The sequence below is a fragment of the Varroa destructor genome, unplaced genomic scaffold (assembly GCF_002443255.2).
Source record: "Varroa destructor unplaced genomic scaffold, Vdes_3.0 BEIS01000007.1, whole genome shotgun sequence".
Classification (NCBI taxonomy): domain Eukaryota; kingdom Metazoa; phylum Arthropoda; class Arachnida; order Mesostigmata; family Varroidae; genus Varroa; species Varroa destructor.
The window spans coordinates 26,576,301-26,601,778 of NW_019211460.1; the positions used below are offsets into that span (position 1 = coordinate 26,576,301).

General features: G+C 43.2%; 3 long non-coding RNA genes across 4 annotated transcripts in view; 2 read left to right on the forward strand and 1 right to left on the reverse strand.

Annotated features, from left to right (window-relative positions):
• The window catches only part of LOC147754503 (uncharacterized), a 55,413-nt gene that overhangs the window by 8,864 nt on the left and 21,071 nt on the right, over positions 1-25,478 (forward strand). The window lies entirely within an intron of this gene.
• On the forward strand, positions 14,654-17,253 carry LOC147754504 (uncharacterized). The gene is made up of 2 exons (XR_015316529.1): positions 14,654-15,357; positions 17,012-17,253. It is a non-coding gene; the product is annotated as an uncharacterized LOC147754504 (long non-coding RNA).
• The window catches only part of LOC111254291 (uncharacterized), a 111,513-nt gene continuing 107,496 nt past the window's right edge, over positions 21,462-25,478 (reverse strand). The window contains exons 3-4 of one of the 2 annotated variants that reach the window (XR_015316514.1): positions 24,188-24,545; positions 21,462-22,974 (exon numbers count right to left, since the gene is read on the reverse strand). This is a non-coding gene — a long non-coding RNA (uncharacterized LOC111254291). Of the gene's footprint in view, positions 24,546-25,478 lie in introns of both variants that reach the window. The other variant, XR_015316515.1, reaches the window with a different exon arrangement.

The window sequence follows — 25,478 nt, forward strand, 5'->3', positions numbered from 1 at the left end:
ACCGATTGCCCTATCACTACTGGTCCTTTATTATTCTATAGTGCTCAGTGAGCGAAGAAGCACCCGTTAGCGCCGAAGGCGATGATCATCCACACCGCACGGGTACAGCGGGCGCACGAGTGCACCACTGCGGAAGGCGGTCATCAAGTGAACAACTAGGCCACTATAGCCACCCTAGAACGCCTGCCGCACCTGGCTGCTGGCATTCCTAGCATATAATGTCGAACGTTGCCTTAAACGTGGACGTGAAGTTTATATTGACGTTCGGTCTCCGTAAACGAGCTGCAGAATGCTTTACTTACCCAGTCTACTTCAGCATCAGTTTTTCTGCTACAGCACAAATGTGGTGTACATATGTAAGCACATGTTACCGAATTTCGGCTACTGATTGATTATAACGACTGTCGATTGAGAAACGTTTTGTAACGGTGATAGTGCTAGCGGTCGTAGGGGTTCAGGAATCGTTACCGGTCTATGCGTAGTTCCCTTTACCTTCTCTTACGTTTTTCGATAATGTAACGCGAGTGAATATCGCAGAAACGCAATTGAAGAACAGTAACTGACTAAGTACTGTCGTGTGGTAGCGCATAGTGACGACCAACTGACGCCTTTGGCCAGGTGGGTTGGCAGATGGGAGGGCTCAGTCCGTGCACATCTGAGCGGCAGAGGCCCAGCATCTTTCACGCTGCCGCAACGTCGACTAACGCTGCGATGACGACGATACACGAATAGGCAGGATTTGTTCGTCCACATTTCATCGGTTCTATCAAGAGTCGCTCCCTGGCCCTCGTTTGGGGCGGGAGTCAAGTCCTTCCCGTCCGCCCGCCCGCTTGTTCGGTGTAACTATAATGATACAAAGGGTAGGACCGCTATCATGCTGTCTGTTTTACCCTTCTTGCAGCTCATTCCGTTGCTACTGCTGCGGCTGCTGCCGCCATCGTTACTTCTGATGTGATAGCTTCTGCATCTCGTGCGGCTAGCGGGATCCGTCATAACAGTAGACCCGGGCGAGACGAAATATAAGAGTTAATAGTAGTGAACAAAGAAAGCTACTCAAGCAAATGCAACTTCACTGAGCTGCTCTGGAGTCTACTTCGGCCGGCAGCCGCAAGCTGTGTCGACTTGTGATGTCCTTTGCGGGACCTGCTCCTGTCTTGGAGCAGGTGGGGCTACAAGTTTGCGAAGATATACATAGCAAATTGTCATCGGCAGCATCAGTAACAGTTGCGATGCTTAACCCAGCGACGCTTGACAACAACAACAACAACAACAATAAAGATAACAGCTAGATCAGCCCCGACCAGAAGAGTAACAACAAAACGCATCTATAGTGGCAGTTCTTGCCCTTTCTTTCTCGCTAGCAAACGATGGTTCGTGCTGTGAATCCTTGCCAACAGGAATTCAAATAAGAGCGGTCAGCTCTCCGGCTGACCAGTTCCGTTGTAACGAACCGCTTCCATCTATTATAACACATACCATCCACGCGGGTTGCGGAGGTGATGATGGTGGCATCGGCAACGTACGTAGTTGTAACAGTGCGTGGTACGTAGTGCAGCGGTTAGAGCAAGACGTTCCACGGGGCTTTGCGCCAGTGGCACTACACAACTTGAAGAAGAAACGATTGAAAAGTCGTAATGAAAAGCAAAAATGTTACAATAGAGGAGTTAACCAAGAGAACGGGAAGACTGGCCTTTCCTAGAAGGCCAAAGGCATTCGCTAAAAAGACATCGAAGCAGACATTGTAATCGGCAGCGACGACGGCGACGATGACGGGTTCAAGAAACCAGGTTGTTTCACGCAGTAATAACCCATCACCCAAAAAAGAAAATTACCAGAGAGCACTGACGAAAACAAGAACAATAACTGCTAACAACATTTCATAAAAGCAGGACAAAGGTTTTTTCCACTGAGCACCTGAACTCCTACTGAACATGCCTATTTCGGGTGTCCGACGATGGCGTTTATTTTACCCGCACTGCCACTATCAAACGCCGCTATGTGCGTCGCATTTTTTAACATAGAATGTTGCTTGTCTAGAACTTCGTTAGCGTTTTATTACCTCTGTGGTGGGCCAACATCAGGCGAGAAGCCAAATCTGTCCTTGTTTTTCGAATCCTTGCTGGTTTTGGTGTTCCACACTGACCAACAATGACTAGTCCCGCCCTACGCTCCCGCACAAATAGGTAGCCAGAGCCTCAGCTGAACGCTCGAGTAGTAGCTCGAGTAGTTCTTGCTCATGGACAACTTGCTCGAAAGTATGAATGTGGGTTTCGGTAAGCACCGTGCAGTCGTGCATAGTGGGCATTTCAAAGAGGTTAGCTCGGTTGTGACAACTGCAAAGTTCCACCAGCAGCGCGGGTTCTCCTTACCACACCAAAGTAAGCTTTCTCTGACCAAACGAAGCTTTGAAGTTTACTTGCCTCAGCAAGACAACAAACAATTAATCCATCAGCATTATAAAGCAGAATAAAGTTTGCTATGACGTTTTGTCGGGAACTTGCTCGTTGAGCCGTCGCTAATGACACGGCCTATTCTTCTATACATATGGCATTAGGTTATCCGGAGATATTTAACACGCGTGAAAAAGTAATACTAAGTAGAACAATGACATTTCGGTCAAAGTCCTCTTCGTTGTTTACATACATTATTTTGTTGAAAATCCCTAAGTGCAGCTGCGTCTTCTGTAATTTTCAGTGTTTCGATTTCCGTTCTGAAAGTGATCGCAGCTCTAATGAACCATTGCTTTTTGCCCGTTTGTTTTCTGTCCTCTCTAATTTTTGATCGATTCCAAAAGGGTTCTCATTTACCAGAGACAGACATTTAAATATCGAGCATTATTTTCAATATTTAACGATGTCCTTTCCCATAAGATCATTGCCATTTAATGACCTTCAATCAACTTATAGCCAGAAGAGTCAACTACTACATTTATCAAATTCCGTTTGCCAATGGTCCATAGTTTCAAAGTTATGGCAATTTTTTTGACAACCTCTTATATATATAGACCTGTTCTAAATAAGTATGTACACCATGGGTCACTTATAAGTCTAAGTTAGCTTTCCACTTCTATCTCAAACAGTGTCTCGCTACCGGGCGTAATGGCTGCGTTTGAGAGGATCAAGACAGCATCAAATAGTGACGGGCTGAATGTCCGTTTTCAGTCGTTTTCGTGTCCCGTATTTTTCTGTCGTTGTCATCGTGTTCACCTTACTCGTCATCCAATTTGTCTTACCATCACCGACGGCTGTTACACCAGCATCGAACAGAACCGCCGTCAGCCGCGTGAAGGGCCGAATGTGTGTACGCCCTGCTGGCCTTTACTCGCGCCCTACTCACTCGTGGTCGCCAAAAAGAATATTGCTAGCAAAAACGACGCGGGCAGTAGTTGGCTCCAGCATCAGCAACCATATAGATATTTTATCGGAGTGAGGTAAAAACGGGCCCCCGATGTGGCCCTCCGTGTGATCCCAGTGCAGATTCCCATTCCGTGGCTCCATAGCTCTCGCTGGCGCCGCTGTCGCCGCCGTCCAGCCACGTAACCGCGTGCTCATCATTGGGGTTATAGGGCACACAGTAACGCGGAAGAGGATGAATGGAGAGATGAATGGGTACGAACATCTTTTAGCTAAGAAGCAACAGCAAGCGCAGAGATAGAGTTAGAGGCTAAGATGTCGCCGTTGTACTGTATCCTACTTGTAGCCATAATCCGCCGGTCAAGTAGTGACAGGCGGCTATGGCGACAACTAGACACGCTCGAGGGAACGTAAGTTATTCCACTTTTGCTCGTTGACCGTTTAAGGGACAGCGGCTGCTACTGCTGATGCTACCAGAACTGCATCTCCTATTACTGTCATTAGTATTGTTGTTATGGGAGGTAGCAGTGGGGACGGTGGCCGTCACGAAGGATGAGGTAGTCTATATCAGTCACAGCTGCTTTTGAAGCACTTACTGGGCCTATATCGTTGCTAGATGCGGCTCTTACGGTAGACTACTGCCGGGGTTGATGAAGCAGTAGTTGTTCCCACAAAAATTGCTAGACCGATTAACTGTTTCGTCCCGTTTGGCCAGTTGCTTCTCGGATATGGGCTGGCTGTGGTGGCGTCTTCTTGTCACCGCGGCAGAGAGCGAGCCACGGGCCCACTCGTTTCAAAAACAACAGGGTCATCAGTGAAATGCTGTGGGGGACGTAGGGGTCACAGGCCAATAGTGTCCAACACGAACATCTCTGGCACACACACACATACCACCCATCCGTATTGACGAACACAAACGTACATCTAGACTCAACGACAGGTAGATTACACTCGGCTGTGTCATGCCGCCGCCGCCGCCTCGTTTCCCTCGTCACGAAGCATTCTGCTATCCGAAGAATTGCTCGTGTGTAGTGTTTGTAGCACGATCCTCATCATTATCGCTGCAGCCAGCTACGCTGACTCGGCCGATACATGAAAACGACAGAGCGAATACAAGTCAAAGACACACGCACAAACGTCGTGTAATGCTCACGTAGTGCTACTGTGCAGAAACCTCTGCAGCGGACAGCGGTCGAGAAAATCGGGCCAGGACTAATGTAAAGGCAACCTCATCCGCTTAGCTTGTTTGGTCATTTACTGCCTAACTTTCTAGCATGACTGGGTTGTTGTTCCCAGACATAGTTAGATCGTAATGTAGGCAATGGGCATGGTAATCAAATGTCAGATGACACAAATATTCTCAGTTCTGTAAGGTCTTGCGTAACCTTAAAGCACTATTCACAGTGTAACATGTCCAATGTGGCTGCATTGTCAACACGAAGACCCTGCATGTGTGGTAACATAGACAGAAATTAAGTACCCCATCCCGTCGGGATCGATGCCAGTTGGTGGATTCTAACTTGCACTTTCAGAAATGGGCTGTATGTTTTCTCACTTAAACTATTAACATCTACAAGGCGCGTAAGTTAACGCTATGAAACTAGATGTAGTCACGAAGGTAGCGTATATATGTTGCGAAAAAGGACCTAAATGGAGCTGGTACAAATTAGTGATCGTACCGGCATAGCAATAATAATACTTGTCATTATCATTATTATTACTATTAAGAGCTGTTCGAATTTGTAGAACGAGGACACAGGCCACCCAATGTTGAGCATAAATATTTCCTTACATAGTAATTAGCACAGACCTTCTAACCCACGTCCTCTTCCACGTTTACTTGCCACGCCATTCATCATTGTGCTATCATAATATATGAATTTGCTCTTAGCAACGCAGTGAAGGTCGGAGTGGGAGGACCGAATAATGTTTTGTTGCCATTGTTATTTTGATTATTACCGCCACAGTAGCGTTGCAGTAGACCAGTTCCAGCTGCGCGTCTGCTAGTAGAGAATTCTTCAGCCCGTCGTCCGTCCGTCCGTCTGTCCGTCCGTCTAAGTTTTTTGCGCCGAGCGGGGGCGGTGCGACTCGCTTGGTTGATTCAATGGCCGCGTAGTCGCCGATGGTGGGTGGCGCTAGCCGTCAACGGGGAGTTGAATGGCTCCTGCCTAATGATCCGGCGGGCGTTTGCCCGCGAATAGCAACTGTGGCGTCCACCCAAGCGTTACGGATATCAACATCCAGCATAAGTACAATACAATGCAGCTGCAGTCATGTTCTTGGTAGTTCTTTTTCGTTTATTTGTGGGAAATAGCTGCCTTAACAGACCAACGACAGGTAGCGAACTTCGTAGAGATGTTCAACCAATTTCCTTTCGAGTTTTGTGCCTGACACTGCACTTCAACGTTGTGTCAAATCGTTATCCACCAACATGAATAACTATTTCAAGGTTCACCATTTCGATACTACAATCACAATACGATAATAGTCTATTACTTCAGAGCTTTTTTTCCCATCTACGGTCTAGTGGACCTCGACATCGCCTGATGACCAAACAAGGAACCTATCGATACCTTACCAGCCGCTAAATATTTAGGGAACAATAATAAGAAACTGGCTAAAACGCATTAAAATTAATTACAGTTATGCTATTGCATATGATTATATTTTAATATCTGACCTGTTCATGATACCCACTAGATGTGTAGCTCTTCCTCAGCGCACCCACAAGGACGCTAAGGGAAATGTTCGTCACGGCAATTTTCTCGGTTTTCATACTATATCCTTCTCGTTTTCAGCTAGTGTACCTCATGTTGATATAATTTCATGTATGAATATGGATCTAAGCGCCAATGACCAGGGTTTGGTATGAAGCGTCTACGACCCAAAGCATCTTCTCGGTAGATTTGTTCCTCAGTGCTACACGACTGTATAGTACGCTTTCGCTAGATGCTATCAACGACTCGAACTGATCGCTGCTCAACAGTCCCAAAACTGTTAACACTTTCTTGGCTGTTTGCGTTGGGGCTTCTCGTCCGAATTGTAACCCCCCCCCCTCCGCCCCCCGCCCACACACACATCTCTTCCCACTATTGGTTTTCCGAACAGCCATGTTCTTTCCGCATTCTTTTGTCTGCCCTCAATGCTGCTGCTACTACTGGAGTCTCGGCTGCAGTATCTTCACTGCAGTACTCTTTAATACTGTCTAAAAGGCGTCTTGCTGTTGGCACGCTTAATTTCAACTAGAGATAACTGTTTTGTAGTTTATCTTGTGCAATCCTACCCGCTCGATGGATAGGAGCAAAAACTTACTTACGTTTTCAGCTAGCCAGTCACGCAATAGTCACAAGCAATAGTAAATATACAAACCTAATATAATACGGTTAAAGACGCAACATTTCGATGAAATGAGCTGAGACCGCCATATCCACTACGGTCTGACTAGGCGAGATGGATAATGACCAGCGACAAATCCAATGATATCAGAAATGGGAAATTGTATTTATATAGATTTTCGTTAGCGTATTCTAAAAAATAGAAAAAGTAAAATGCAGACGGCATGTCAAAATAAACAATTCGTTGTTAAATGTGGAGAGGTTAAGGAAAATTATTTTGAAAGAAAAGATTGACTCGTACGGAATCGAATCTGACTGTGGTCTATAAAAATTAAATAGCCTCGAGATTAGGCAGAAATAACGTCCGTACGTATATATTGATTAAAATTGGCCCAACAATTGGCTCAGTCAAAATTGGCCCAGCTTCACGGGACACGTGTATTCACAGTTCGATCTTCTAACCAAATTAGTATGTTTACGTCTCCTTTCAGACTTCTCGTTCGTTATGGTTGTCAGTATTGTTTCAGAAATCATAGTATATAAATGAAAACCTCTGAATACAATAGATCAGGTAGTTCTGAGACAAGATTAACATGGACCGTTAAGCCTGCTTCTGTCAAAGTCGCCAATATAGAAAAAATGCGTAGTGGATTATATGGCCAGTATTAGTGTAAGGTGTTCCGAAATGAGCCAGACTGCGCTGAAGTCTTTGTGAGTAGCCTGCAGTAAGAGAAGATTTTGATTGTGTGGCATCTAGCAAGACACGTCGGAGGTGCGTTGACTTATACCGGTATGAAGACTGCCAGCCTTAGATTGTTCGTGTTTTCATTTCATACCTAATAAATACAACTATTTGATCCCTAAAATTCGATCTAATTCAATAAAAACTCTGATGACCGGTCAAATGTGACTGGGTAATACACGGTACGTAGTGGCTAATGGTAAATGATATGGTTGCGGAAGAAATCTCATTATTGGTAATAGGAAAAAGGAACATTTAATAATAAACTCAAAATATAAAACAACCTTAGATACTACCGTCCTGTTCTGATTGGCCAAGCAGCGCTTACAAACACGCGGTCTACCGCGTGCGAAACAACGTGACAAAGAAGGTGAACAAATGTTTTTGCTACTGTTTCTATCTTACAGGCTCCTCTACTCATCAAGCAGAAATTAGTTTAATTAACAGAGAACATAATAAAAGCAGACTGCCAGACAGAATGGCACTGCCCCTTATTTAAACTACAGGAATGGAACGCTAAAATGAAATAAAAAAAGAAGAATAGATAGAATACAACATCAAAATAGGAAAAAATTTATAATCGAGAAGATGTGCAGAAAATTTCTATAGTTTTTTTCATATTGCACGGCTTACCAATGGTCCACCTACATCATGCCAATGATACGTACGTCGTTAGTTACATTTCACGATTCCTTAACATACATAGACTAGCATGGATCTGGTTTTCGTTTTTGCAAAGTGTAACAAATATGTTTAGTACTATTAAATACAAGAAAAAAACAAGCCTAGTCCTAACTTTTCATATCTAGAAAATGTATTACGTGTATTGAAGGCCCACTTCACGATTGAGAATCTTCGTCCGTTCATGATCCATATTCGACATCACTCCTAATGTTAGTCACTCATCAGTAGGATTCAACCCATCGCTCACGCAAACTAACCTTGGACAGATTTCTCATCGGGGCTTATTCCTAGGACATTTTGCTTTAAATAGATTGAATTTGCCGGAAAAATTTTGCCACTTCGTTTGGACGCGCTGTTTTTAGTGCGTCCTGCCTCACGTTTGAGGCCCTTTTATCATCGAATTATTATCGGTATTTGACAGCATCGTGTCATATTGGTTTTCACATTTTCTGTTTGTCTCATTTCGGATCACCAATGTTCATCACAGTTTATATCTGATAAACATTGATTCCTTCAGAAGTTCATCAATGACGTCGCTATGGGTAGTGGCTATCTAACCAGCAAAAATAACAGAGCTTGACGCGCTTCAGACAACAATGTAATAGCGGTATAGTATGTCACTTCTGGTCACGCGTCAAGTATCTATTGCAGCTGATATAATCTAATTACATAATAATAATTTTACGCTGGCTTCATAAATAACACATGGGCACATGTAACATAATGGATATAAGTCAATTACAAAATTTTTACAGGTAATAATAGCGTCGAACGCATTGACGCCGTCCCATGTATGACGGAAGAGGATAGATGTTCCACGTAATTAAGACGTGTAAGGTTAGCTTTATAAACAAATAGATACAATGAGGCTATGGATATTCTCAGCCCATGACGTTACGTACGTAATGAACGTCTAATTATGTCATTGTAAGTAAATACACGTCTTTAAATTTTTGGCACTGTCACACGCGAATTACTAAGACAATAGAAGAAAACCGGGCACGGATCTGTGCACTGGGACAATATTGATATACGCAACAACGGCGTCAACTCGACCGTCTTGAGTAACTGACGTGAAATCAGGGATAACAATGAAGCCAATTGGGATTTCTTTCCACATGCGACGATCTTATAACGAAGCTAATGCTGATGGCGCCCGTTCATTATTTCATACCGAGTCATTGTTTAAGGTATCGAAGAAATGGATAGTCCGCTTCCTTCGTCGTATAATATATACAACAAAGACTGCTAATTCATTTTGCATTGTATAAGCTAGCTATCTAATTGTAGGCTCTCCAAACTATATCCTAGGCCAAGCCAAAGGTAACAAACTAATAAATGGCTCACTTAGCTTCTGAAATATCCATTGGGCTTGCTATACTTGATACTACTTACCACCAACTGATGAACCAGCTGGGAACAGGTGTTAGAGGCGACAGTAACTGTTATCGCATCACGCTAGCAACGATTTCGGTTAGAAGGATTGCGTGAAGACAGCTTGTGGTTTGGCAGCATCGAGAAATGGGAAAGATAGCTGAGCGATGCAATGTCAAGCTAGAGCACTGGTCGTCTCGGCAACAATCAAGATCAGCAAGATTGATAGCGGTCAACCAATCTCGTGACGCTTCACAGCGACTCGGTGCGTCTGCTCAAACAGACGTTATGTACATTGTTACCTTTGTAACGTTGGCCATTTGCAAAAAAAAAGCAAGAGCTTTTGACCGAGATGATTCGTTCAAATGGTCAGCTAGTCGACCGTTCATCTACTGCCTGTTCGTTATGTCTGTCACGTTGTGCCTAGATCATTGCTAGGCTTGCCTCTGTAGGCGTCGGGGCGGGTAGCGCTCGAAGCATTAATAAGATGATGGTGATTTTCAGTATTAGTGTAATTGTTATTTAATTGGCTCTTATAGAAAATAATGTCGACAGTTTTTCTATGCAGGTGGAGCTCGACACTATCGAACCCTTGAAGGCAAACCAACTAATTCATTTCACTCTAGGCTGGTCGAGGTACGAAGCTTAGCAGTGACAGTAAAAGAGGAAGGCCGCACTACTGAAAAAGATAGTTATGTCACATTTTCACAAAACAGATTTTATCACTAACGTTCCGTATATCAAAAGGTAGCCTGAATCCCATAGTGTCTTAACATGAATCTGTCCCGTATCTGTGCAATAGAAGCGATACGTTCTATTTCTTAAGTGCACAGTATTGCATTTATGAGGGTGCTCTGCAGGTCCAGAAAGGAAATACTTAAGTCTCTCATATCATACGTGTAACCTGTAACCTTTTGTGTATCGCGGACCGATATTCAACAACGGCTTAGAACCGGTCTTTACCTGTTCAGACGACCTGTGCTATGGGAACATTCAGTAGTATTTCTAATAACAAAGCAATACTGTTTGGCCCATGTGGGCTATCCCTCTTTATGCATCACGGCCTACTTTTATGCCACATTATCGCTGGGCCAAGTGTACATGTATACTTCATCTAAGTCCGTAACACTACTTTAACTAGATAACCTCTCCAGGCATTAGACATCGCTGATTGCGCACATAGGCGTTTCTGCACGCTAGGATCACAGCTGTACAGATTTGCAACCGGCTATCGCTATTTGGTAGACTCTTACTATTCTTCGCAGACTACTAGCGTTTCGGCCACAGCTGCGGCGCGAGTTAAAGAGGGCAAAGTATTTTGTTTGCCCCCCCTTGTAGCCACCCAGTTACAGCAGCAGAATGACATTGATGCGGTTCAGCAGATTCAGTTGTGACACTAGGCAACGGAATAGAGTGCTGCATTACCTATGCACAAAAAGAACGTACAAGTAGGTCAACCACGTTGTTATAGCCATAGCATAATTGAAGCTTGGTTCTCTTTTAATGGAGACCGACATATTGGCATCAACGTTCAAACGGGTTTATGCTACCGTCATATGAATTTTACTCTATCCGCTGTTCACTTTGCTTAGTTGTTTAATTGGGGTTCATCGAAACGCCCACCTTTTAGTTTGCCGACGTCTGACACCGACAGCATTCGATGCCCTTGCCAGACATTTGTTGTGGGTGTTAAAAGCACAAAAACTGGCTTATACTTTTACATTGCTGGTGTACGGGTTGTTTTGTAACGGCCCGAACAAGATGGCCGGCTGCATAAATAAATAACAGCGTTCGTAGTGGCATTACTATCTGTAGCGGTTGTTGTTGTTCCTATGCTATGTTTATGCTGGGACCATCTTATTGCGTCTGTACGAGAAACTACAATGAAGTTTCTTGTCGTTTTCGAAGAAAGTGTATCGGTTCCGTGTTCACATATCTCATAATACTGCAATACAACGGAGCGTCCGAAAAATAGCAACGAGTTTGAAGCTTTACGGCTCGCTGAGAAGACGTTCGTTACGAGTTGCGCCTGAAGATTGTTGTTCTGTGGGTTTTAGGTTGGTGTTGCTGACTTTCAAGTCTCACGCCATTTATATTGTTTCTATCAGGACCATTCGTTCTGTTACATACTTATCAATGCTGACTAATGAAGACTTTCACTTCAAATCCTGCTAAAAACACATCAATGTTACAGAATTTGCTTGAGAAAGGCTTGGGAGAAAAGTAGGTAGTTTGAAGAATTGAACTCTGTCTGACGAGCAATAGCATAATTATAGTTCTGTCTAGGAATTTCCATCGGTCTGCCGTAACCCCTGCATCGGAAAACGGTCTTAAATCAACGTTTATAAATATTCCTCGGTCTCGCTAGAGTATGTTCTACGCGCTCTGCTTGTAAAAACTTCACGTGAATGATATCGATTCGTATTAACATGCTCTTACAAAGGGGATGGTCGTGCGGCTCATTATTGACCGCTATTTAGATATCTGTTTTGATTAATCAAATGCTTAAGATCGAACTTACCATGAGACCGTGCCGGCGAAAGTTGTGAGCTGCTGAAAATTTAGCGTGAACGAGCACCCATTTTGCACACGAAGACTTCGAAGTTAGAGTAAATAGGGTTACTGGATGCTGGTCGTTCGGTTTGCCGCGTAAACTTTGTATTCAACTAAAAGCAAATCATCGCAACAAGTATTCTGTACACAGCTTGCGCAAACGACCTGGACCTCGAAAGGCCTGGAGCCGCTAATTCGAGATAATTAGATAGAGATGAATAAAAGTAACAGACTAAGACAAGCAACAAGATGTGCACTGAGAAGTCTACGAAGTATAAACAACTTCGGTATCACATAGATAGATGCATTCTACCAACGGTCAGCTTAATTAGGAATCTCGATGTAGACGTGCCAGAAACACAGACCCGGATTTACCCCCCAAATGTAGCGCATATAGTTAGGTCTGCATCTTCAGTTTGAAACGCAACGATTGGCTATTTCTTCAAAAGGACCACATACTTTTCAACCTATAAGGATCTGTGATCTTTTTAATACTAGAAATATAAAACATAGTGACTATGCCTTTCCACGCTTTAAAAAACTATCTTGCCACCTGAAGCCGTCATTTCAGGAGCTGGGTAATTATCAGAATACCCATCGCGAAAGCAGACATAATAAACAGAAGGTCCATATCGAGCATGTCGCATAGAGTGAAAGGTAAAATGGCTGTATAATAATACATAAAATGGTCCACATTTATGTTTGTGCTACATTCCTCACGCAATGAATTTCTGAAAGAGCTTCGGACTTGACCTGGTCAACCGAATGTGCGAACCGACTTAGAGCTAATAACTGCTAGTTCGATCATCTCATCTTCTACCAGAAAGTTTCTTCCCCTCTTTCCTTGTCAGTATATAGTGCAAGCGTCCATATGCGCTCCTTCGGGCTAAGACTATGGAAATACTAAAGTCGATTTGTGGTCATAGTCACTCGGACCTGGCAGACAACGCGTTCGATATGGATTTTGATAGAATATGGTTTGTTTTTGCCGTCCTGTGTCTATTTCGTCTATACCTTTTGCACTCTGCACTGCAACCTGGGCTCTGTAGAGTGGGTGACGCAAACGTTCGACCAATGACAGATGCTTCGACCAATCAATACGGCCTGATTCAATAGCTATATCGAACTAAATCGGACGCGTCGAAGGCCCTCTGCCTAGTTGAACCATGGAATATGCCTTTAGGACCGGCTTCGGTGGGCTTAATTTAATTCAGTAGGTAGTATATGCTGGGTTTAAATTTATGCTGTGGTACCCACAAAATGTGAGCTCATCTTCCGCGCCTCCTATCATCATTAATTACCATTCATCGGTTGACAAGCGAGCATGTCGAATGGCAGAAAAACATCACCCTGAGATGTAGAGTTATATTGGTGTGAAATCAACAACTAGCCAGTAAGGAGCTGAATAACCCGGGTCCGCAAAATGATGATAGCAAGCGCTTTAGGCTCATTCATCCGGCTCGGATCGTTTCATGGCTGAACGTGCGACAAAAGCTTTTCTAAAATCGAGATTGTCTACACAAATTTCTACTGGATTTATGTTAGAATGTTTAAAGAATGAACTTTTGCCTGTTCGCAACGAGAACGACTATTGTCTAAGTACTTGTCAACTACAAAGTCTCGTTTGTCGTCTCTAAACCTTTTGGACATCAGATCACTGTATTTAATACACAAAAGAACGCCTATAGTTCTTCGCTTGTTTTATTGATCGTAAAGCCTCTAAATAGCTGATCAAGCGAGACACGATTTTACGAATATGAGGTGCGAGACATATCCCTGTTTGGTGTTTCGCGTGTGTGCATAGGGCTATCTAGTGTATCTTGCGGTTGAGATGGCTCACAGGGTTTAATGAGGGGGTATCGAACCGAAATCATTCATAGGGTCACCCTGCACCTTAGGCAAAGTCTGTGGCACGCTGTTGGTAAACACGATAGGACCAATATGTAAATGACAGCGGATACCATCCGCTTGGGCCTTCTGCATCTGTATGCCGACGTGAAGAGCACTATATTTTCATAGGTACTTCTAAGCTTTCAGTCGTGATGGAACATTTTGAAGCAATTCAATTTAAAACTGAATTATTAAAAGTATTCAAGTAAGGATCTCCAACATAGTTTGGTATCACTCCGTGACAATCAACCAACTGAGTACAGATGATAAGAAAGGTATTCGATATTGTTTTTTTATACTTTTCTTTCTCTTTGTTTGCTGTCTGTTGTTGAACTGTTCTTCTAGCCGTCCGCCATAAATTGCGGCAAATAATACCCATCGATTTATCTCCACAATGTAGGCCGACAAGTGTAGCACAGCCAGGTGTCATGAGCGTCTATCGCTTCTGAAAACATCCGCTGTCGTCTTGACTACCAAAACTCTTAGCTTTACCTGGCTAGCGGAGCGCGCACATACGCAGCTGGCCGCTTGCGACCTGAGAATGCGGCCTGCTGGGGTGGCGGGCGCGTGGAAAAGGCAACAATCGAGCCCACGTGGCGGCAGCGGTGGCGGCAGCAACATTAGCCGCTGTTCAATGTTCAGTGCAGTGAGCCACGACCTAACTACTGACCACCGTTGGCTGTTGCGTGTTGGCAACATACAACAAAACGCTGTAACGTCTTCGCAAAGAGCAACAGCGGGAACTGCATCTATCGAGAGCCAAAGAGATCAACTGTTAGCATACATTTATCTCATGATTCTCGAGACAGAGTCGGCACAGCTTATTTACCTGGCCCAACGCACCGCCCTGTCGTTCGTCCACTCGTGTATATAGACTCGTATACGACAAAGCTGCTAGGTCAATGATGCGCGGACGGACCGTAACTGCCGATCCCATAGGCGACGGCGACGGTGTCGACGACGACGACGGTGGCGGTCGGCCATAGCAGCCTACCCTGGACGACCAAGCAGATTTGGCAGTGGTTTATTGTTCAATGGCCAAACTCCAATGTGTACCGCTAGCGTCGGCTGCAGGACAATAATAACAGAGTTGGCAACAAACGCGAGATCAGGCACAATTTGTTCGTGACAGCTAACGATCAGATTGTCTCACTAATCGAAAGTGACAGTGGTTACTAATGTACGAGAGAACCATTGCTAAAAGCTTTGCTGAAGTCCCTGTCTTGAGTACATATAAAACGAGAGCATGTATGCGGGAAAAACGCTGAGGACAATGAAAGCCTTTTCCGAAAAGCACCTATGTAGAATAGACAATGTTCATGACTTCCCTATTCATAAAATTACCTTGTATCCTCAAAAGGTCCCTTGCGATTCGGTCTGCAGCTATAAGCAACTTTGGCGGCATGTCCTCCTCTCAGGCATATAGGTAAGTAATGCTGTGTTCAAAGTTGAAAAGACAGGAACACTCGTTCGCCGTTTGTTTTCTTGAATATTGTTAGAACAAACATTGTTTATTCGCGTGATGCCTAACAAACGTACGTAACTAATACAAACCGTAAATGGTCGCATTTCGATAATTTTGTGAAAAATTAACGAATTGTCACGCAGTCATATACTTATGTACGGTGCGTAAAGAAACAGATCGGCTCAGGGGGCACGCTTTAAGAGTGTAATACGGAAAAGTTAGATGTTTGATACATAGCAAGACAGAGAATGATTCGTTCTGTTTTATTCATTTTGAACAGACGACACTTTTAGATTCTTTTGGGGTTCGTCTCTGCTCAACTTTTGAATCATAAGACTTTGTATTGCAAATTTTCCTTGTTTTTAACGGAACTACAGGAACCGCTTGATTTCCACGTGTTTTTTTATTTTAAGTAACACGAGGGGCAAATCCTATAACACCTGTTCGCTTTTAATTTTCTGACCAGATCTAGAGCCTCTCGCCTATAATCTTGAAATTAAAGGTCTAGGCTAATAGTTCGATAGGACCACATGTTGAGCTGTGTATTCATACTCCTTAAACGTAACTAACTTCCCCTTATGAGCTTAAATAATCAATTAGGTTCGAAAAAATAAGCCAGCCTCACCTGGCATTCTAGGAGCTGACCATATAAACCCTAGTCCCATATGAAACGTATCATCTATTATAGACCCGTCACACAATGACTAGACGAAAGACAACGACCTAAGGGATAGGATGTCGTGGAGGGCGTAAGTCACAAGGTACATGAATATCACGAAAAATTTATAAAACTTATTTGACCGTTTACCCTCTATAGCGGATCCGTACCTGAGAACGCTTCCCGTCCCAAAAACTATACTGTATAAAATTATGAAACAGCCCGTATGGCGATTGTCACAAGTGTCGAGTACTCAGACCCGCCACTGGCCCGTGTATAAATCAGTGGTGAAATATGTTGTGTTACCATTGAGGCAGTGAACAAATCGGCCGTGTAAACAAACAACTTTTTCTTAGCCGATGTGTGGCAAAACTCAGAACAGCTAAATAGACGGCACAGCTTCCCTGCGCGAAGCTAGCCTTTTTTTCTGGTCAGTGTCGCTGAAGGACGGTTTATGTTAGCCAGACACGCAAAAGCTTAGAAAATGATTTGGTAGTCTTTAGAAGATAAACAAATTTGGAGATAACGCTGCCCCGCAGTCTCGAACAAGTACGAAATAGTAGGCTGCAATTGCTGGTTTAAGTTCTTGTTTGAAAAAAACAGAACATGGCGCAGTACTTCGTCAGACTGCTTTAAACCGTAGTCGCGTCATAAAGTTACTCTAGATTCAACTTTCGACTATGTACTGCCAGTATGGCGGATACGCTATGAGGTATCCATGCTACTCAACTGTTTCGTACAATTTCTCTGTTCCTTACTGATGAGCTATTGTATAGACGATGACGTCGTAATATCGTCGTCGTCGTCTTCCCAATCTAGTTCTAAACTTATTTCCCTATATTTGAGCAACATATCTAAACGAGTTTTCCAACAAAATTAACCGTTGGCGGATGCCCTCGTTATCACTGCCTATCTCTTTATAGTACGTAAATATTCTGCTTTTTTTTTTTTTTTCAGAAATCTGTTTTTGTTACTTCTGGATGTATTGGCCACTTTAATTTCTGTTTGACTACGAGGACGATGTTTCCGCATTTATTCTTCATCTAATTCCTCAGCGCTGCCGCAATATATTACATATAGTATTCGCTATATTGTGGCCTTTGGCAGCGTTTTTACAAAAAAGAAAAACACTTCTACTCAGGTCGTTCCAGTATCATTTTGTACGGTATAGCTAATAAAGTTATCAATTGAAGATTTAATTGATTTTTTTAAATTATCCCGACTTTCAATGTAAATGACGACCTTTCAAGGTAACCACTGAGGTCGGCCATAAATATTTCGATTTGTTGGTAAAAGTGTATTTCCTATTCTAAACAGAGTTATTGGAAAAACGCATTCAGCAGTAAAGAATATTTCAGCCATTTAAAGAAATAGAAAAATCATTATAGATTTATTTTATAGTTTTGCCCCAAACGACTTCGTCAATACGTTCCACTGGGTAAAAACGCCTAAAAGTGGGACAAACTAAGCTTCCAATATGAATTATGAAAAGTAAACGCTACATTTATGCTAAACAACCTTATATATGTGCTGCTATTGTGGACAATAACATTAAAGATGCCAGTAAGGATTCATATAAACTGTCTAGCATAAAATGAGGAAAATTTTTAAATTAAAATACGGCTTTTTGCGGAAATCTGAATGTTTCATCTCGTTACATTTCCCGTATAACAGTAAAAGATTTCAGGTTGTCGTATTGAATTCGCATACTTCTAGAAAAAAAAAACGTGGAAACACATTTCCAAGCTATGATATTTGCTAATTAGATCAGGCGAGACCAAAACACTGCTACTTCCGAAAGGACGGGCCTCTATTCAAACAAAGCACTGTGCACTACCGTCTTCATAAGACGACAAAGTAACAGTTTCTGATCATGTCACGCTCGAAATTGCATGTATCTTAACTTACATACGTCATATTATGTGGGGTGACGCTACTATCATTACCCCTGCTATCAAAAAAAGCCAGTTCTTTCTAGAACAAAACAACAGACTCGACACGCGTTTTCGAGACGTAAACAAAAATTATCCGATCGTTCCGAAGCCTAAGAAAGATTAAAAAGTTGATTTTTATCCGAAATCAAGGGTCTGTGTTATTGCCACTTTTCATGCGGTATGCCTTATAATAAGGTTAATATGTATGACGGGCGGCAGCGAGATTGTGGCTTGTGGTATCGTGTTATTGACGACAAATGTAGAAACAATGGTAGAATGACACATAATAGGTGCAAACGTTCGAACAAGATAAAGGTGAGTGCGTAGAAAATTGTATACGTTGGCGCACAATTCTATATAACAGCAGGAACGATCAAACAAACAAAAGAACCGACGAGAGACAAAGGACTGTTTTCGTACGCTGGTCGCACCGTCAGAATAAGGTAACTATTTGAAGGTTGAGCGACTACTTCTATCTACCTATATCGTACATTAAAATGCGGCGCAATAACGGTAGCATCTATTTCTAGCAGTAACAGCAGGTGGTCTATGCCTTGCACATATATCTCGCTGGAACTCTAATAAATAACAGCTGCAGAAACGAAGAAGAAAGAAAGACAGACAAATAAAAATGCTTATATCCTGGTGTACGTCTGTGTTTGCAATTGTGCGTATGTGTGGGCGTGTCTATGGCCTACAATAGAACGAACGCATCGACGGACAGAACTGAAGAACCTGACGTGAAGGGTCGAGAACGGTTCGTTGAGAAGCGCAGCTAACCTAGCCTGGTCCGCTTAACCAAGCGCGACGCCAAGTGTGGTCTATAGAAGCGCGACCCTTTGGAACACGCTCATTGACGCCCAGTGGCCACCGACCAAGCAGCATGTCGCTACTAGTGTTTCCTATTGCCGTGTCAGCGTACCGTGTCCAGATTAATGGCCACCGAACTATATGCTCAATTATGTTGGCCTACTGGGCGACATAATCGCGAAAGCGTACTAAACAGCGTACAATTGCGCCAACATTGATTATACGCCAGTATTGCTCGGAAAATCTAGAAAGTTATTACACGCCAATGCAAAGCAAGTGTCCAAGCCGTCTAGTACGTTAGAGCGGCAGCCATTTTTTACTAACTTATCGGCGTTGGCGTCGGGACTACGCAATAGTACCTGAACAGAAGGGAGCGCTCGTTGCATAATAATATTGTCCTGACAGACAGAGGACCTCTGCGATTGTCAGAGTAGCCGTGGTCATAGTCGTCATTGGTAAGACGGCCACGAGTGACGAAGTAGTTTGACACAGTTACAATGCATTCATTTGTAGCCGACGCTCTCGCAAAACAGAAGTAGCAGCAGTGTTTGCCGACTCATAGTTGACCTACTAACGACTGACGATGACAATAACCTGCTCTACTGGCCATTACTTCTCATTGCACAGCCTTGCGTAGGTGGGCAGAGTGGGTAGTAACGAGGATAAGGCAAGAAAAGCAAAGGACGAGAGCAATATGGGGGTGCTAAGGAAGTGCCATCGGGTCTGCTTGGTCAGCCTGTAGGAGTGATTGATATACGAGTAGCAGAAGGTAGAGCCATCTCGTTACATAGTCGCCTGGTTATCACTGTTCATCTCACTCTTGAAATCAGTAGAAAAAACGAAGCCACGATGAAGTACAATTTTAATTGAGAACAATAAAACTGAGTGTCGTTTCCCTGGCAGCCGCAACTATTGTTGTTGCTGCCCAGTGCGGACCCAGTGGACCACAATATCGTCTAGTAGTAATGAATCGTTATACCGAGCTTTTAATGTTCGCGGAACGAGAAAACGAACGACAACTTGAAAGCAGATGAAGGATAAGGAGGAGGAGGAGGAGGAGGATGGTAACGGGAAACGCTTGTCTATACTTACTAATTACTTACTTATTGACTATATATGTCACATAAGATGGAATAACGGTGGGGTGACACGCTGGAGGAAACCTAAACCTACAGTGAGGAAAAACAGTAGGTTTTCAAATAGGGAAAGGTCGAATTATAGCTAAATCAGGCTGGGGTTCGTTAATAAAATTTTCTTTACCTCTAACCTACATTCGCCTTCTGGACGCTTAGCTTCGTCCTGTTGTGTAAAGCTAAAAATAGGTTGACCAGATGGTTTGCGAGAGGGCCAAAAACAACAGAGCTTAAGAGCTAAAGGTACACACCTGCTAACTGACATCAATGAAAACGCAAATATGCAGTAATCGCATGTTTTCTTTGAAATGTAGGCTACGAATTGGTGTCTATGCGGTCCAATGCGACTGGTACGTGCGATGTTATGTACGAAAAAATGAGTAGTGTACTGTTGAAAAAAAAATAATAAGAAAATTATAGAAAAAAACCGAAAAAATAATGTTCCCGTGTATGCGGTACGCTTGTGTGTACTACACCGCCGCCTCATAGATAATGGCATGTACTTCTTCCCTCTGAGTTGGGCAAATGTCATATCTATATAACATTTCTTTTGCAGGACATCTGGTTGCGAAAAGGCGCGATGGTAGACGGCACTTAGCCTACAGATATTGCACACATACACACAGACACTCAAGTAAATGATCTGTTTTCCGTTCAGCTATGACTAATCCTATCAAATTCTTCGCATTTTATCTAAATATAGAGTGACTGATAAACGCACTAAAGTGTGCTAGGTGGTATTGAGTACGCGGGTAAAAATAAAACAACGTAGCGGCCGCGCTGTCCTTTGAAGGCAGGTGCTTCTATGGGAGGTAATTGGCAGTCTGATTGATTGATTAGAGAAGGGCGAGGGGCCGAGCTTAAGGTGTACAGCTACCCTCGTTTAAAAGTTTTTACAGGTAAAGATTTTTTGCTTCGTTTTTGTCGTATAATGTATGTAATTAGATCATTATTAGAATAGATCATTATTATATAGTGATGGGTTCTACATAATGGGGTTAGTACTGTCTATTTAGACAAATGACGATAAATAGTCCGGATCGATTCAGGGGTCTTCGTGAATACCAATCCTTTGGTGAATTAGATCTATGCAAACTTCACTTCTATTAAAGGCAATTTATATTTAACTAGGTGACTCGATACCTATTCATTCTATCGATAATATATAAGAGCGCATATAGTTAGCTAGTTCAGCTTTAATACAGAGCAGCTGGTCTATTACTACTAGTATGCATGAGTTCTTCTTCGGAATACACGAAGATGCCGAGTTGTAGTGAAGAGCAGACATGAAGAGGTTCTCGGAACAACCTGGACTGATTATGATTGGATGAAACGCGAAAATTGACAAAACATCGTTCGGATCAATATGATTCACTATAGATACAGGTAATTAAAATGTACGTATGAAAATATTACGCCTGCATGGCCATTAGACCAGCCATTCTTGGGATCGATTTTAGTGGATTCCTTAGTGTGGGCAAACGATTAATGTGTACGTGGGCGAGAAACAACGAACAGAGAATCGTGAAGATCCGCTCTCTTCCTTTAAAGAGAAAGTGTCAGCTTTATTTAAAGATAGTTGTTTTCGTCAGAAACGTTCAGCGTCAACATTCAAGAGCGCTATATGTGGCAGACATGTTGTCAAGCGAACTATAGCACGACATTTTACGTCTGTATTGTGGTGTCATCACTGCAGAATGATAATCACATCTTACTACAAGCTATTTTCCTATGCCGTTTGCATATGGAGATCTCTTAATCTATTTATTGGCCATTGCTGCGCCCGCTGTAAGCTAGCCTTCTTTCCCCGCCAAACTGGCTTTTTCCAATCCTAAGGCTACATTCTTCGAAGTAAACCTACGTTTGCTCCATACCCAACCATTTAGTGCTAACTGCCATGAGTCAGTTATTATCATTAACTTTATGTACATTATATTAAATTTTATTCAGATCACTCGCCCACTTTATACGTATAATATATATATATATATATATAAAGTAGGGTATAGAGCTTCGGGGTTGTTTAGGACTCGTCCAGAAGCGGAGGTTATCTTACGTATTTTTAGAAGCTGCTTAAATTCACTTGCTCAGGCGGCAAAGGCGATATTTTTCTGCGCGCGCTACTAGCTCTATCATGGGTTTCCTGGCATGACTTCCCGCGTCTCCTCACTGCGTTAACTAATTTGGCTACGGTCAAGGTGCCACATGACGCCTTAGCTTTCAGATACATCGTTGTTTGATGCGGGTTCTATTGTTTTTAGTGGTGTATTGTTCCAGAGAAGGAGAGCATTTGAGTGGGGGGCGACATGATCTGTCATGTTTTTGACACCTTATCTGTTTGGCATTGTAGTTGTTGCCGGTTTGAACGTGCTTGTCTTGCCATGGCTGTTGCCAGCAATTTGAAGCTGCCGCTGCGAGATAGCGTGTGGAAACGACCCATAATACTCTTTGTGGTTCCAACCGATAAAACCTTGATGAGTCTGTTGTATTTCATAAAATTTGTTTAGATTAAGCTAAAATAAGTTAACAACAAAGTAGTTTCGCACCGCTGCTTAGGAGAGTCGACGTGCGCCTCAAGTACAGTTCACTTTCTTCACAATTCAAATAGCAGATTACAACTGTTTCCAATTAAGTGGGAACTTGAGGCGTGTCATCGAAAGAAAGGGAACTCACTCTCTGTTTTGAGAGAAAAAAAAACCTGGTCCACCTTATAACGAGTTGGCTACTGGCGGTCACCGAATAAATCTGATATCGTCGAAATTTTCATTGCTTGAAGATTTAAACATCTCGTCCAAAAGTTACACGTCTCATGTATCGTGTCACATCTAATTAGCAAAACAATAGGACTAAGCTAGTATTTGATGTTGCCAGTAAGTGAGTCTTCAACGAAACACAAACGGTTAATGCTCTGGAATTGTTTCTGTTAAACGAGTAGACAACGGAACTTCCCTACCACTCGAACTATGGAACGCATCATCCTTAGGCATTGTTCAGGGCGCTTCCGGTGTACGGCCATTCTTGCGTTCAGAAAAGGAGTTAGGTCCTATGAACGACAACAAAAAAACACCGAGAAAAGGTAGAGCTGAACAAGATTTCAAGGGGTCACTGAACTGGAATCACGATCAACATATATATGTATAACAGTAAACAAGCCAGACAGCAATGCTACCACAACACAAAGACGAGAACATAATCATCCGGAACGTTACCGTCCAATGGAACAACGAGAAAAAAAAATTCGGCCAATTGAAGGGAGGCAGATCTCAAGCAGTACATTCAGATATCGCGTACGTCATCCAGCAAAGGCTGTGCTTAGTTAGTGCCCAAGTGATCCCCCTTTACGTAGAGAACTATAAGAATGCCGCGTTCATTTCCTAAACAGGCGCCTTTCCCTTTGTAAAGCTTACGAACGTTTTTTACGACCTGAAGTGAGTTAAATTCGTTAGTCGTAGGTCCATCAAGTTAGCCTAGACATGGCCACCTATGCCTATATTAAAGTAAAGAAATATATATGAAATATGACTAATAATGCTAACCTTGTAAAGCTTTTGGCCTGTGTATTACACAACACCTTGTTACAACTCACATAACTTTGTCATAGATTAAATAACAAGTACGTTATTCTTCTACAAAGGCTTGTGAATATTGACCTAATGAGACACTTAGCCGTCGCCATCAAAGGCGGCCTGAACACATACATGGTCGTCATTTCTAGATTCGCTTTTTGTCCGCTTCCCTGCTTGAGCAAAGCGGCGGTAAAGAGTGACTTCGACTACAACTCCTTTGTGAAAGTTAATCGTTTGTTCACGTACGTTTGGTCTGTGTACACAGACAGGCGATTCAGGCGGCCATCGTCGTACAGGTTCGAATCAGGGTAACAAACTTCGAAGTTCAGCAACGGTGTCACGACGCATGGTCGTAAGGTAACACAGTAGACTGAAGGGAATGAGCACGCAGTTCTAGCTAACAGTTTTTTGCGGTGTTGACTCCCTTATAAATCTTTCCGGCTTTGAGCTAAATGCCGCTTAGGTATAAAAGTCATGTGTTTCCGAATTTTGCATTAGAGCGAGGAACACTGTTTATACGCCCCAAAAATAGAAAAAGCACTGCCCTTATCTGACAAATTTAAGAGCGCAAATCAACGCGAGGTGTTCCAATGGATTTGTACGGGGGGCTTTGCTAGAAACGGAGCGACCCCAAGCATTTTGTCGAGTAATCTTATTATGCAGTTACGTTCGGAGCTCACCCAGTATTACCTTTATTGCTGTCCCATATTCGGCTGACGTTTTCCACTTAGGCAAACGATGTGCTCGCGTCAATACGGTTGAAGAATTGAATCATCCATCACTCACACGCGTTATTTGTTGATTTTTTACCAATTCATTCTTTCTTACATTTTGTATTTGCTCTTAAAATAAATAAAGAATCAGCCACTGTCGTTGTCGGTGCTAGCGTCTCCTTTGACCGTTCTTCCTTCTGTCTCGCTTGGTCGTCGCGTGAGTACCGCCGAGTCATGCCAGCGAAGATGCTAACTATGATTGTCAACAACGTGACAAGGGCATGTACGCCAGGAACAACGCTGCTTGTAAGCGGGCCTAATCCTCATTTTGCTCCCTGCCGAAAGGAAGAAAGATGGCATTCACGTTATTACTACTTGCTATATGGCCACCGTGTGTAGTTCGCGGTCTGATCTTTGTGATCTGTCGATGTAGTCTGGCAACATTGGTTTGTATGGAATTGTCGACTAGATACGGCGCCGGCGACAGCAGGGTAACAACCGTAAAAGCTGTAGCCTGCCTTAAGGTTAGTAGCCGCAGGCAAACACCTTAGGGTATAATAGATGTGTGTTGCTAATCACCATTAGCGAGAGGAGTCGGCAACACAACGCCGCTGCCGTTTCAGCTATCAAAGAGCTATTTAATGGCATTTTAGAAGAACATGAATATTAGATTTCGTCTGCAGTTGTTCTTCTACATACCCCTTTTCCCACACGGAAGCTTTGGGCAGCTCGCGCGTAAAGATCAACAACATCGTTCGAGATTTAGCGCGTTGCCTGTCCTAGCAGGACGATCAGTCAGACGACGCATGAATGATAAGTAGCACTGATTGCAGCGACACCAGTATCATTAATCTGCGTCTATATCGACCTTGCTTTACGCGCACAGAAGTGCTGGAGACACGTCAGCTGCAAGAGCCAGGGTGCCATTACGTTTGTTGCTACTGGTTCTTCGTCTTGATGCTACTGCGACATCCATCGCTGCAACGGCAATCAGCAATACTAGGCAGTTCTGTATGTACGCAGACTCTAGCAGGACATCCGAACGCTAGGAGACGCTGAGTCGGCAACAACATTCTTAGTTTACCTATTCTCTGGCGCTGCTAGCGTTCGGTCATTTGTTTCATCTGATCTTTCTATTCGTATTCGCTAAGGGCCGGCTCTCACCCGCATCCTTGGCGTCTATGCTTTCGTCATACGCTCGTGATAAATCTTACTGTCAAAGGCAGGTGGTAGCTTCGCGTTGAGGCAGTGCTGCTATGGCCCATCGG